Source organism: Macrosteles quadrilineatus, unplaced genomic scaffold, assembly GCF_028750875.1.
Source record: "Macrosteles quadrilineatus isolate MER2022 unplaced genomic scaffold, UCM_ALF_1.0 Scaffold_41__1_contigs__length_1036756, whole genome shotgun sequence".
Taxonomy (NCBI): domain Eukaryota; kingdom Metazoa; phylum Arthropoda; class Insecta; order Hemiptera; family Cicadellidae; genus Macrosteles; species Macrosteles quadrilineatus.
This window is the reverse complement of record NW_026542634.1, coordinates 55,543-67,826: the sequence shown is the minus strand read 5'-3', so window position 1 is coordinate 67,826 and position 12,284 is coordinate 55,543. Positions and strand designations below refer to the sequence as shown.

General features: G+C 35.6%; 1 long non-coding RNA gene across 1 annotated transcript; it reads left to right on the top strand.

The window, feature by feature from the left end:
- The first annotated feature begins 2,603 nt into the window (after positions 1-2,603).
- Positions 2,604-7,068, top strand: LOC129005902 (uncharacterized). The gene is made up of 2 exons (XR_008491872.1): positions 2,604-2,731; positions 6,798-7,068. It is a non-coding gene; the product is annotated as an uncharacterized LOC129005902 (long non-coding RNA).
- The last annotated feature ends 5,216 nt before the right edge of the window (positions 7,069-12,284 follow it).

Genomic DNA, 12,284 nt, shown 5'->3' with positions numbered 1-12,284 from the left:
ACTCAATAGTAATAGATGTTGCCCTTAAGAGACGAGATGAAAAAAAATAATTTTAAGCAAAATGTTAATGCAAAAATGTGTAGGGGTGTTCAACTCAACGGGGAAAGGGTTGTGAATTCTACATACATTCTTTATCCGAAAAATTGTAAGTTTTTAATTACAATATAATTCACCACAAATCAAAATTTGTTCTCTCTTCAGGTAGTTGTCTCACGAAAACCGTGTACTTATGCATAAGATAACGACCACGTGTCTATAATACACGAGAAATAATCACAAAGTTGCAGTGATCAATGGAGATAACCACGACCATAATCGCAGGATATGACAAAGACTTGTTACCGTGAAGTCCGTTCTCAGAGTTTTTGCTGGTTGCTATCTAGAGAATAGAAGTTTGCAAATTTGCCGTGGACTTGGGGAAATTACACAGTGGCGGCGATTGGGCTTGAGAGGTGGGGGGGGGGGGGGGGGGGCGAAATGTAGATTTATCGTTGACATAATTCTATTTTATAATTTTGATAAATATTCCTTGTGAAAGTGGTGGGGCAACTGCCCCCCCTGGCCCCCCCTAAACGCCGCCTCTGATAATTACAAACTGTAATTCAATAGCGATAAAAATTCTGCTTCTGTTTTAAAAATCGCAAATGTTTGTGGTATAGTCCTTATTTGTTTGGAGTCAATTGTGAAGCCTAAAAAAACACGCTAGGTGTTCGTTTTTACTGACATATACATACTGACTAATTTTATAAATTGAAGGGTGTAGTGTGGATGTCATTCTTTGGGGGGCATTTATTAGGCTTGGTTTGGGGGGGCATGCGCCATTGCCTTTGGGGGGGGGGCTGGGCACCCCTGATCTATGCAGCTTGGAAGATGGGAGGAAAATTTCGGACGCTTTGTTATCTCATGAGGATTGAAAAATGGAACTGTCGACTGCCCTGAGCTGTTGGGAGGAATACCATTCCACGTTCCTATCCGTAAGATCCAAGGATACGTTTGAGTGGCGGCACTACAATACGAGGTTGGTGCAGTATTGGATTTTCCCCATTCCAGCAGGGCTGCTTTCCGTTCCAAATTAATTTGTGTCGCCTCTTCTCTGTAAATACTTTATAGTTAATGCCTACATTATGTTAACGGAACTTTGTTCTAACCTTCGATCAGCTGATTATTTTTGTCTATTTAGATCTTTTTTGTTATGTTAAGTCTTGCTTAGGGAATTCCAAACCGTGTATTTAAGTGTTGTTTGGTTATTGTTTCACGCAATTTATCATGGTTTCTAACTTCATTGTTGGTTTGTTTTTCTTGTTATTGTTATTTATTCAGTCATAGCCTTTATTTGTTGTTAATAGTTTTAGTTTGATATAGCTTACCCAAGTAGCACACATCGTTGGCCCAACGTTGGGAAATGGTCGGCATGTTTGGGAAATGGTTGGCAGAAATTGTAACGATTTGCCAACGTTGGCCCAACGGAAACTGGTATTCGTTGGCCCTACAAAGGAAAGAATCGTTGGGCCTTCGTTGGGCATTCGTTGGGCTTAAGTATAAAACATTCTAAAACGAATTTTAACAAATAGATTTATTTAAAAGTACATAAATGTTATGGCAGCAGAATATAAGACAAATATTGTAAAAATTTGGATCAATAATGAATGTAGTCAGATGATGTTGTGATACTAAATACAGTGGGGAACACCTGCTTAACATATAATAATTATTATAATTATTTTTTTGTTATATTCTTTAACTTATTTAAGCAAGTCTTTAATAGTTATAGAGAAAAGATTAATTAATTATATAACAATCAATTATAACAGTAGCCTACTAATCTAATGGTAATTAAATAATCTATATTCAAATACTAGTATCCTCGTGACCATTGCACCTGTCGGCTACTCTTTCACCACTTGAAAACACCATTGATCATCAAGCACAGTTAGCTCAGAGGTAAGGTGTGAAGCTCACATGTCGAAGGTACCGGGTTCGAGACCCGTCCCGGCCAAAAATTTAATTTCGTTTTATTTTCAAAATAAGTTTTTATGAACTATTTAATCAATTTACTCAACTCATAATTATGCTTTGCATACAAAATCTTTATTATTTTGTGTTTTTTTATGTTTATGCCCAATGGGATGGTTGGCCATCCCGCAAAAAATTGTTGGTTGGCCCACCGTTAGACTGAGTGCCAAAACATACCGTTGGCCAACGATCGACATAAACGTTGGGCCAACGATTTGCCAACGATTTTTGCTACTTGGGTACTTACTGTACCTTTTTGTAAAATGATGATACCGTGGAAATAAATAAATATAATTGAATCATACATAAAATGAAATTGGCTAAGTGTGCAGGTTTGATGCTGTGCAGTGGGCGGGCCATAGATTTACTCATAATACGAATAACAATAACATGATTTATACTCAATGCTAGAATTGATTTCTCTTTTGTCAATTATTACTTTCTTTCCCTTTTCTCTCCCTCCTTCTCTACTCTCGAACTCAAACCATATTGAACAGTCGAACACAAAAAAAAAAATCACTTGCACTGATGGCGATGGCTCATCTCATGGCTTCCTCCTTTTCTTTTCCTTTCCTCCTCGACTGCCAGCGCCAGCCCACGCCCACTGTTAGTTTTAGTTTTAGTTACTGTTCCATCTCTTAGCTTCCAGCCTTTTCGTTCCATGTAAACTTAATTAATGATTTAGGAGTTGGATTTTGTTTCATAATAAATATTTGTGGTAAGTGAAGAAGACGAAACCCTTAAAGGTAATATTTCAAAGCTTAACCTCGTTACAGGTTCTCCATCTTTTACCCTAGGCCTATGGAGGATTGGGAGTGATGACGTCATTAAAAATATAAAAATTGTTGACTAGGCCTACACATATTTTGCAAACTTTTAATAAACACATGACTTGGGTACAGTTTCTTAACTGGGCTATGCTAATATCGATTGAAACTATCGATTCGATTAGTAAACCTTCGTGCGATTTTTCACCATCAGCAAGTTTGGTTGGTTAGGTTAGGTTATGATAGTTTAATTTGATGATAAATATATTTTAAAATATTGATTATTAATCAATATTTTCAATTCGATGGTTTCAATCGATATTAGCATAGCCCAGTTAAGAAACTGTACCCAGGGACTTGAATTGGGAAACTTAAAAACTCCTTTAGGCCTAGCGAGTGTGGGCACTGTCTTTTAAATAACTTAGGCTGTTAGCAGATCTTAAAGAGTTCTATTTCGTCGACGTCGAAGCGTTGGATGAAGTTTGGGTAAACTTCCATAAGTTAGCCTAGCCTAACTTATCTGTTGGCACAAACAACCAAATGAGTAACTTAATATTCATTTCTAACTTGGAGCATTCTGATTGATTTGTGGATTTTTAGTGAGAACATTCTCTAGAACCTTCTCCCTGTTAGTTCAGTTTTTGAGTTTTTAAATGGCAGACTAAGATATTATGTTCGTGTTGAAAATAAGTACAGTTTAATGTTGCACATGTGGTTCTCGCAGGATAAAAGTGCTTGTACTAGAAGTGAAAATTGGTTACATCCCTCTTGATAGCATCCCTTTATCGATATCAGCTTTGTAAGGATTAAAGAACTATAGCAGCTAAACCAAGTTGAAGCCTTGGTCTAGTTAAGTTGTTAGCCTATAAACTTAATGTACATTTATAAAGATAACTAACAGAGTGTTGATTTCTTACCATCTGCTTCTTATTAGCCTATGCATACACTAGTCCTGGCGTAGTAAAAATATTGTAACTAAGTTGAGGGCTACATCGGTTTCAGTAATGGCGATTGTTTTGAAATTTTCTCTGTTTTGCCTCCAGGATAGGCCTAGTAATGTTAAACTTTTTAACCTATTTAACCTTATTATTCAACTGAATGGATATCTTCAATAAAGAAATAGTAGGACTGATTATGGCATAAGTAAGTTAGGCCTATTATAGAATTGAATGTTGATATTTGAACAAATTTTTTAGAAGTTTTGAACTCTTCCCAACAGGCGACTTTTATGGCCTAGGTCGGGCAAAAATGAATCAAATAAGAAAAGATAATTTTCATTTGTGTTTTTTATTCCTGTATGTATAGCCTTCATCAAATAAACACAATGAAACAGCTTATACTATCTCTAAATAATTTTTAACTTGTTATAGCTTATACACACAAAAATGGTGTGGATATATTTGCCACCCGTCATTGAAAACCAGGACTATTTATGTTACAAGCGATTGTGTAAACTACTTCATTGTGTAACTATTTCATGTTGCTAGACAGACAACAACTGTAGCTTTTAGTGCCATTAAAGTTAACGTAGTGTTGCACGCGCAGCATAGTGGGGATGGGGATTGAGTGGGAGAGGATGGCTTGTCACTTTGAAGGTCGCAACAGTTGCAGGGGAGTAAGTTAGCGCTGTGGTAGCCCGACTGCAAAAATACCAGCCAGGCTGACCCAAGATAAGGTTGTTACATCCATTTCCCGTTCGGAACATAACAACCCATATGAGGATACATCCACCACCCGTCCTTATATGTCAAAGACTTGTGCGGATATATTCGACTACCTCTCCTAAAAGGTTAGGCTAAGGGGAGGCGGAATCCCTATCCCTGTAATGCTAACGTAAGGTACCTTTTTGGAAAAACTATATGGCCTATCTCTCTGAAATTTTTGTCAGTTCTTTGTAGGCCTACCTTTGACACATGTCCTGAGTTTTTTTCAGGCTTTTAAATTAATAAATAGCTTAGATAAAAAAATGTTGGAAGTACTAAGATTTTTTCAAATTTCTTGTGATAAGTTATAGCCTATATATATTTTTTACCAAGTAGGATGGAATCAGGCCCTAAAAAAACTCAGTGTGTTTACCACTCTGGAAAAAGCTATTGCAGGAAAATATGGGGCTGAAATGTTTAAGGTAGGCAAAAATAACGCATACTGCATATTTTCTATAGGCCTACCTCTAGGCCTAAGTTATACGCCGTTTTCCACAAATTGTTATTTTTGTCATGTTATGTAATTTATTTTATGTTATGTTATTTTTGTTGTGTTATGTTTGTCATGTTGTTGTTATGTAGTTTGGTTGGAATATTTAAACGGGAACTACTAGGGATAGGGAGTTAAATTTTTACACAAAATGTATGTTATCTGTTTTCTTTCTTTCAAAGCTATTGCTGTCCCCATCACCAAGGTAACTTACATATTTAATAAAAAAAATATACAAATATATCAAAACTAAAACCTTATTTCAAAAGAATTCAGGCCTCGCCTATGCATTTGTTCCAGATTTTTTTATAGGGGTAAATATTTTTAGCACCAAAGTGTTATACAGTCCAACCTCGGTATAACGAATCTGAAGGGACCGAACTGAATATTCGTTGTATCAAGGATTTCGTTAAAACGAGGTTCGTTATATTGAGGTTAGGTTTGCAGGAATTTCGCTAAGTCGAGGTTCAGAACCAGCATCAGTCAATATAGGTCGGAATTTGACCTCATTAAAACACAAATAAAGTAGCCTAGGCTACAATACTTTAAAGTACAGTGTTTACATTGTAAAGTAGAACCTCGATTATCTGGGGTACTAAAGGGATCTTTAACATTGCGCAATCATGACATTTCTAGTCATTGACCTTGGTGCAGGTGTAAACTGTAAGTTTAAAATCACAGCTTACTCTAACCAACCTTAAACACTGCATTGTATAGCAATAAAACACTCAAAGAACAAAAGAAATCAGTAGATAGTTTTGTAAGCTGCTTGTGATAGGCCGGTAGGCTACAGTACTGCTTTAAATCACAACAGAGGAATGTCAATACCGTAATAATCATCAACTATACATTGGTGTTGCCTTAGTTTAAGCAAATCGTATTGAAAATAAAAAAAAATTATAGATAAGTCGTTATAAAAGTGTATAATCATAGCCAACTTAAAGATAATAAAAACACTCGTAAAAGGAATGTTAATACACCGATGTTGCTATTCTTTATCTTTGCTTTGTTCTTCTATTATTTTTCTCTCTTAGGTTTCTCTCAACGTTTCTCTTCATCCAAAAATTGTACAAGTCACCATAGTTACTTACCCAATCACATTTCACTAAACATTACGTCATCTCAGTCCTCAGTGAATGAAATCAGTTTTCAGTTGTAACATAGCACGCATGCAGCGACGACAGCAGACAGGGATGTGTAAACGGAGCAGACGAATGTTAGCGCAAGCGTTGACGTCACCTTTCCATTTCATTTGATGAAGAAACTGATTTTTCTAAAAACAATAATTGGGGGTGGGGGGTTCGTTGTATCGAGGGAGAGGCACAGACAATTTGTTAAGTAGAGGATAAATTCGCTATGTAGAGGTTCTGACAATGATAAATTCGCTATATATTGAGGTGTCTTATTTTAGCCGGGATCATGAAAAATTTGTTAAATCAAGGTCGTTGATATGGGTTGTTCGTTATGTAGAGGTAAAACATACATTGTGTCTTATGGAGAGTTCTAGGGGATTCAAAAAAATTTGTTATATCAAGGAATTCGTTAAATCGAGGTTCGTTATATCAAGGTTAGACTGTATATCATTCTGTCCTGGAAGAAAAGTTCTATAATTTGGTGAAATAATTAAAAAAAGGCAAACAAATATTTACCTTACTGCCTCCCCTTAATTTGGTTGAAAATAAAATTCTTTTTTTTTAAATAAACATCTTGTTTGTCAATATCGTAGTAATAGCAATGTCTAAACACATGGTCCATTTTTAAACGTCCTGTCCACTGAGTATATGACCAGTTCATATCACTTAACTTTCATGAATTTGTTTGCAGATTGTGATGTGCTATGGTGTTGCTGTTGAATCAAGAACCCGATTACTTCAAGACTTCTACACCAAAAAATATTTATTCAACGACTATAAAACCTTCTAAACTTAACCCCTTCCTACTCCCTACTCCTAAAACCACAACCTGAGAATTCATAATTTTGCATTAAACTGCTTATAGACTACTGCTAATAACATTTTCAAGTATCTAGGGCCCACAGTTTGAACTTAGATTTGTAACTCAATAAAATTGTTAATGTGATTCATTTTTAGTTCTAGTCATGTTTTTGGCAGATGATTTTAGTTGGCCAAGATGTGTGAACTTACGTTGAGGTAGTTAAAGGCTAAGGTTGCACATTTTTTGCCTTACTTTATAACTAGAACTCATAGGCCAAATATTTAAGCTATTTTTCATTATTTTTTTTTTACTTGAAATTGTTTGATAGGAAATTTTAAATGCTAAATAAATGTTCTTGACATATTTATCATAAAATCTGCCATTTCAAATATAAAATTTAAATAGCCGCCATTTAGAAATTTGGAATTGGACCAAGTTAATTTTTGTTTCTAATACAGGTCTCTTATACGTTGAGATACATGATAAGTTTCATAAAGAGAAGGGCTTTAAATATAAAAAATAAAAATGTGAATGTAAACAAAGCGATTTTTCAAAAAATTTCTCTTTATTTTGACCATTAGATTTGTTTCTCGGGGTTTAGCTGTTTGCTTGCAGGACTCACAGTAGGCCTACGGTTATTATAAGTAAACCAATTAAACATTGTCTACAGCAATACCAACGGCTTATAGTCTCCAGCAAAACTAACTCTTATGCAAAACAAACAAGCAAATACTGAGCTCCGCCAGTGACATCCAAATCCCAAAACGTGGAAACTTACTTTTACTAAATTTGATGAAAAAATCTGTAGGTAGGCCTACTTGAATCTCATTAAAACCATAAACTCACCATTACAAATAATAAACTTCAAATATAGGATTCTCTCCAAGTCAGTAATAGGTCATTTGCAAAGAGTTAGACCTGATTTAACTTAGTAACTTATTAAACAATTTTTGGCTCTATTTTGCTAAATATATATTTTAATAGCAAATTTGTTTTATCATGCCTAAGTTTCTTAAAACTCAATGAAGGTGTTTACTGAAACCAATATTAGGTCTTCTCTTATAGGAAGTAGTTGTCGTCAGGGCCGATTTACCGAATAGACACGGCGTGAGTGGATTATCATCGTCTACCATAAATGAGGCAAAATACTGATATTTTCCCGTGGTTGTGTGAAAATTATCCGTCTTGTGCGATTGTAGGCAAATTCTGATCACCACTCGCAACCGTAACATCATTATAATGGATCGTGTGGACATAGTAATCGCCTCCACACTAAAGAATAATCCACGAAAGAATTCCTTGACCGAAAAAAATCTGCTTATTAACACAGAAAAATCAAATTTTATATCATTTTTCACTAAACAATGTAGACAAAATTTTGAACCAAACATTTGCATACAATCAGAAAGAATAAACCAAGTAAAGCAAACAAAATTTCTTGGACTAATTATCGATAAACATCTATCTTGGGAGGGCCATGTGGTTAAAAAGGTATCTTCTGGCATCCATGCTCTGCGACAGATGTCCAGAATATGCAGTTTAAACACTCTAAGAGTTGTTTATTTCTCATTAATACATTCACATATTTCATATGGAATTGTTCTATATGGGGCAACAACAAAAAATAATTTAGATAAAGTACTAATTAAGCAGAAAAAAAATCAGGGAGATGAAAAATCTTAAAAAGAAAGAGCCAGTCAAGAGCATCTTTTGTGAATTACAAATATTAACAGTGTATAGTCTTCACATTTATGAAACAATAATTTATGCAAAACAGATCCAACTATCATCAATCTCAACAGAACAATTAGTATATAACACAAGATTAAAAATTAACCTACCTCGGCATAATCTAGAATTTTACACCAAAAAGACATCTTACATAGGGCTAAAATGTCTCCAGTCTATATCAGCTCACATCCGAAAAGAAACAAAATTTAATAAATTCAAGCAGCTCTTAAAAGAGTATTTTTTAAGAACTCCCTACTACTCAGTAACAGAATTCTTCAGTATTAAGCGGCGTTTACACCGGAGTTTCAAACAAAAAGTTGCAAACTTTTATTGCAAACGGCAGTTGCAAACGGTAGTTTCAAATAAATGTTTGCAATTTTTATTTCATGATTTGTTTCCATGTTTCATGAAAATGTTTGAAATAATTTTGACCTTGATTATGACTTGCCTTGTTCTGGTTCCTCGGATCAGTCCTTCCGAGGATATCAAGTGTCGAAGATGTTATTTTAGCCCCGGCGGCTTGTATCGTGTTGTTAAAGCAACATAGGCCGAGACGATGCTGGGTGAACATCGGTGATTGTATAAATCATCAAATTGAATTATTATTCATTTTTAAAGATTACAAGGACTTTTAACCCTTTTAATTTGCATTAGACGTTATTGTTATTTTTAAATTAGACGACCTTGTCATTTGAGGTTAGTGTTAATTTATTGAGAGCCAAACAGCATTTTCCCGATTAATTTAACACTTAGTCGAGACACAGGGTGGTGCGAGTGATCACGTGAGTGAGAGTGGATGTGGTAGCGTAGGGGATGGTGGAGAAATGTTTCTGTTTCGTGTTTCAACGGCTCATATTGACCGAAACTAGTGTTGCAAACAAAGAGTTTGCAACTCCCTTTGATCTTTACTGACTTCAAGTGGAAACAAAAATTTCTGTTGCAAACACTGAAAAACTGTTTGCAACAGCGAAATGTTTTGTCTTTTTAGAGATGTTTGCAATTTCTGTTTGCAACTTGTGTTTCAAACCCCGGTGTAAACGCGGCTTTAGTAAAAAACAGTTAGGCCTAACTTAATTAGAATTCCAAATATTGTAATCCTTAAAGTCATGGTTTTGTTAAAAGTAGGCTAAAAGTAAAGTAATTTTAGTACTCTTTTTATGTATTTAATTAGCAGTAAGCAATTTTGAATTTTGTCCATGACTATTCAAGTTCATGTAATGTGACACTATAACGAATATAGAATGTTTTGACTTTGACTCCCGCGATTGCGGCAAAATAGCAATCATCTCCGGAGATCATCACCGTCTTCCGCAAATGAGGTAAAATTCTGATCTTTTCCCGCAGTTGAGTGGACATTATTATCGTCTTGCACAATCGCGGCAATATTCTGATCATCCCTCGTGACTCTGTTGATATCATAATTGTCTTCTGCAATGGCGGGGAATTCTGATCGGCCATGTGTAGACATACTATCGTCTCTCGGGGTCACGGAAACGTCACTGTAGTGATGCGCGATCGCGGTAAATCAAAAATTCCAGGTAGAAATACAAATTTCATGCATATTTCCCGGTTTAAACAACTCACGCATAATTCATGGATTTCCCAGTTTTCCTGGTTGGTGGACACCATGTTATATATTGCAAAGGGGCGCTATTATTAGTTGTGCCCAGGGCATTGACGGGTTCAAAAAAGCGCCTGGTTCTTGTAGGTACTCATGATGGGGGGGATTTGAATTGTAATGTATGTCTTTACGTGATCTTTAGCCCCACCACTCTTGGACCTTTCAGGAAAATGAACGGCCATAAAACCACTTAAGGCCTCTTCTATGATTTGTCCTGTAACGTCCAATTACTGCAGGCCTATGTTATGTGTGTTGTCCACCAAACATTTGTTTTGGGGATATTTCTCTTTAATCCTGCAGCCTCCCCTCATCCTTTAACATGTTCAGTTCAAACTGCATGTCTGTTAATATTTGAGAGAGTAGAAAAATGTACTATGCATAATACAGATCCTCCAGACGGTTATATTTAACCTACTGGATTAAACGTTTTCTTCCACCAACTGTTATCCTAATTACGGCATCGTCTAGTACTAATAGGAAAAGTGTGACACCATTGTTGTTTTGAATGCACCATTGTTGCACTCCTGTCCCTGTGGAGAATTGTTGAGAAAGTTGTCGTTGATGGATAACTTTGGCATAGGTATCCAGTAGTCTTATTATTTGGACGTCATATTCTTCTAAGATGGAGTCGTAAAAAACTTGTAGTTACGTATAACTAATGAAATAATGATATCGTTAGTAGTTAAATAATAAACTGTGTAATCCTCACAGAACGAAGGTTTTAAGTACACAAATAATTTACTGACAGTAGATCTAATCTAAAGAATCTAACAACCCAATCTTTTTTTCGTTTTTTTTCTTGAGGCATTGCTTTTTTGTTCATTGATGATGCATCTTCCCCGTTTTCTATGATACTTGTTGACACTTTCAGTTGTTTTCATCTTAAACTGATACTGTATTGTTTCACACTTCACTAAACAATTTTTACACAATTTTTTAAACAATTTTTTTAGATTATCTTTCTCAAAATATAGGCTAGTTTATAAATCCATTCCATAGGCTGGGAAACTTCCGGCTCGTGAGGACCATGTTACCTAATTAGAATAAAACCTCATTAGGCATAAGATCAGTTTGCGTGTTTTGTAGCTAAGTGTTTGTACAACACATGGGCTATCCATTATTTGCTGTGAGGCGCATACATGTTATATTCTTGCTGGTACTCGAGACAGGATATATCCCATAGACCTTGCACGAATTTCAGAATAGATGGAAGGCCATACTCTATGATGGTTTTTCCAGGATACAACTTGGCCATTAGGTGGATCATATTTAATCCAAACGCATTCAGTTCACTGTCCACTTCTTGTTCATCATCACCACAGACCACCTGCTTGCCCTTGTGATCTGGTACACAGCTGGTATTCGGCTGGGTGGGCATATCTGCGGGATCAATCTAATCATCTTCATCAACATCGATCACTTCAGCGGGAGTTTTATTTTCCTCCTTCATTTTTATAAACAACTGATCTGCTGTTGTAAACGAAACCTTGTTTAATTAAACTTTGTTTGGTTTGTAATTGCTTTCATTCAACACTCTCCCTTTTTCTTAGAGACATATATTTTTCAAATAATTGATGTTTTTTACAAAAGCATCTGGTCGTAGGTTTTGCTCAAGAGCTATAATCCTCACGATCCTCGATTCTTCCACCAACGTCTCCTTCCACCAACTGTTTTCCTAATTACGGCATCATCTAGTACTAATAGGAAAAGTGTGACACCATTGTTGTTTTGAATGCACCATTGTTGCACTCCTGTCCCTGTGGATAACTGTTGAGAAGGTTGTCGTTGATGGATAACTTTGGCATAGGTATCCATTGGTCTTATTATTTGAATGTCATAGTCTTCTAAGATGTTTCACAAGTCTCTGTAACTTCCTAAATAAACTGCTTTTGAAAAGTCAATGAAAGCTGTGTTAATTGCTTGATTTTTTTTTAGGTTCTACAATGATCCCGAGTGTATTGATCAAAATCTACATCATTAAACTGTGGTTGAAACCCAGCCTGTTTCCTGGAGTCTATTTTCAA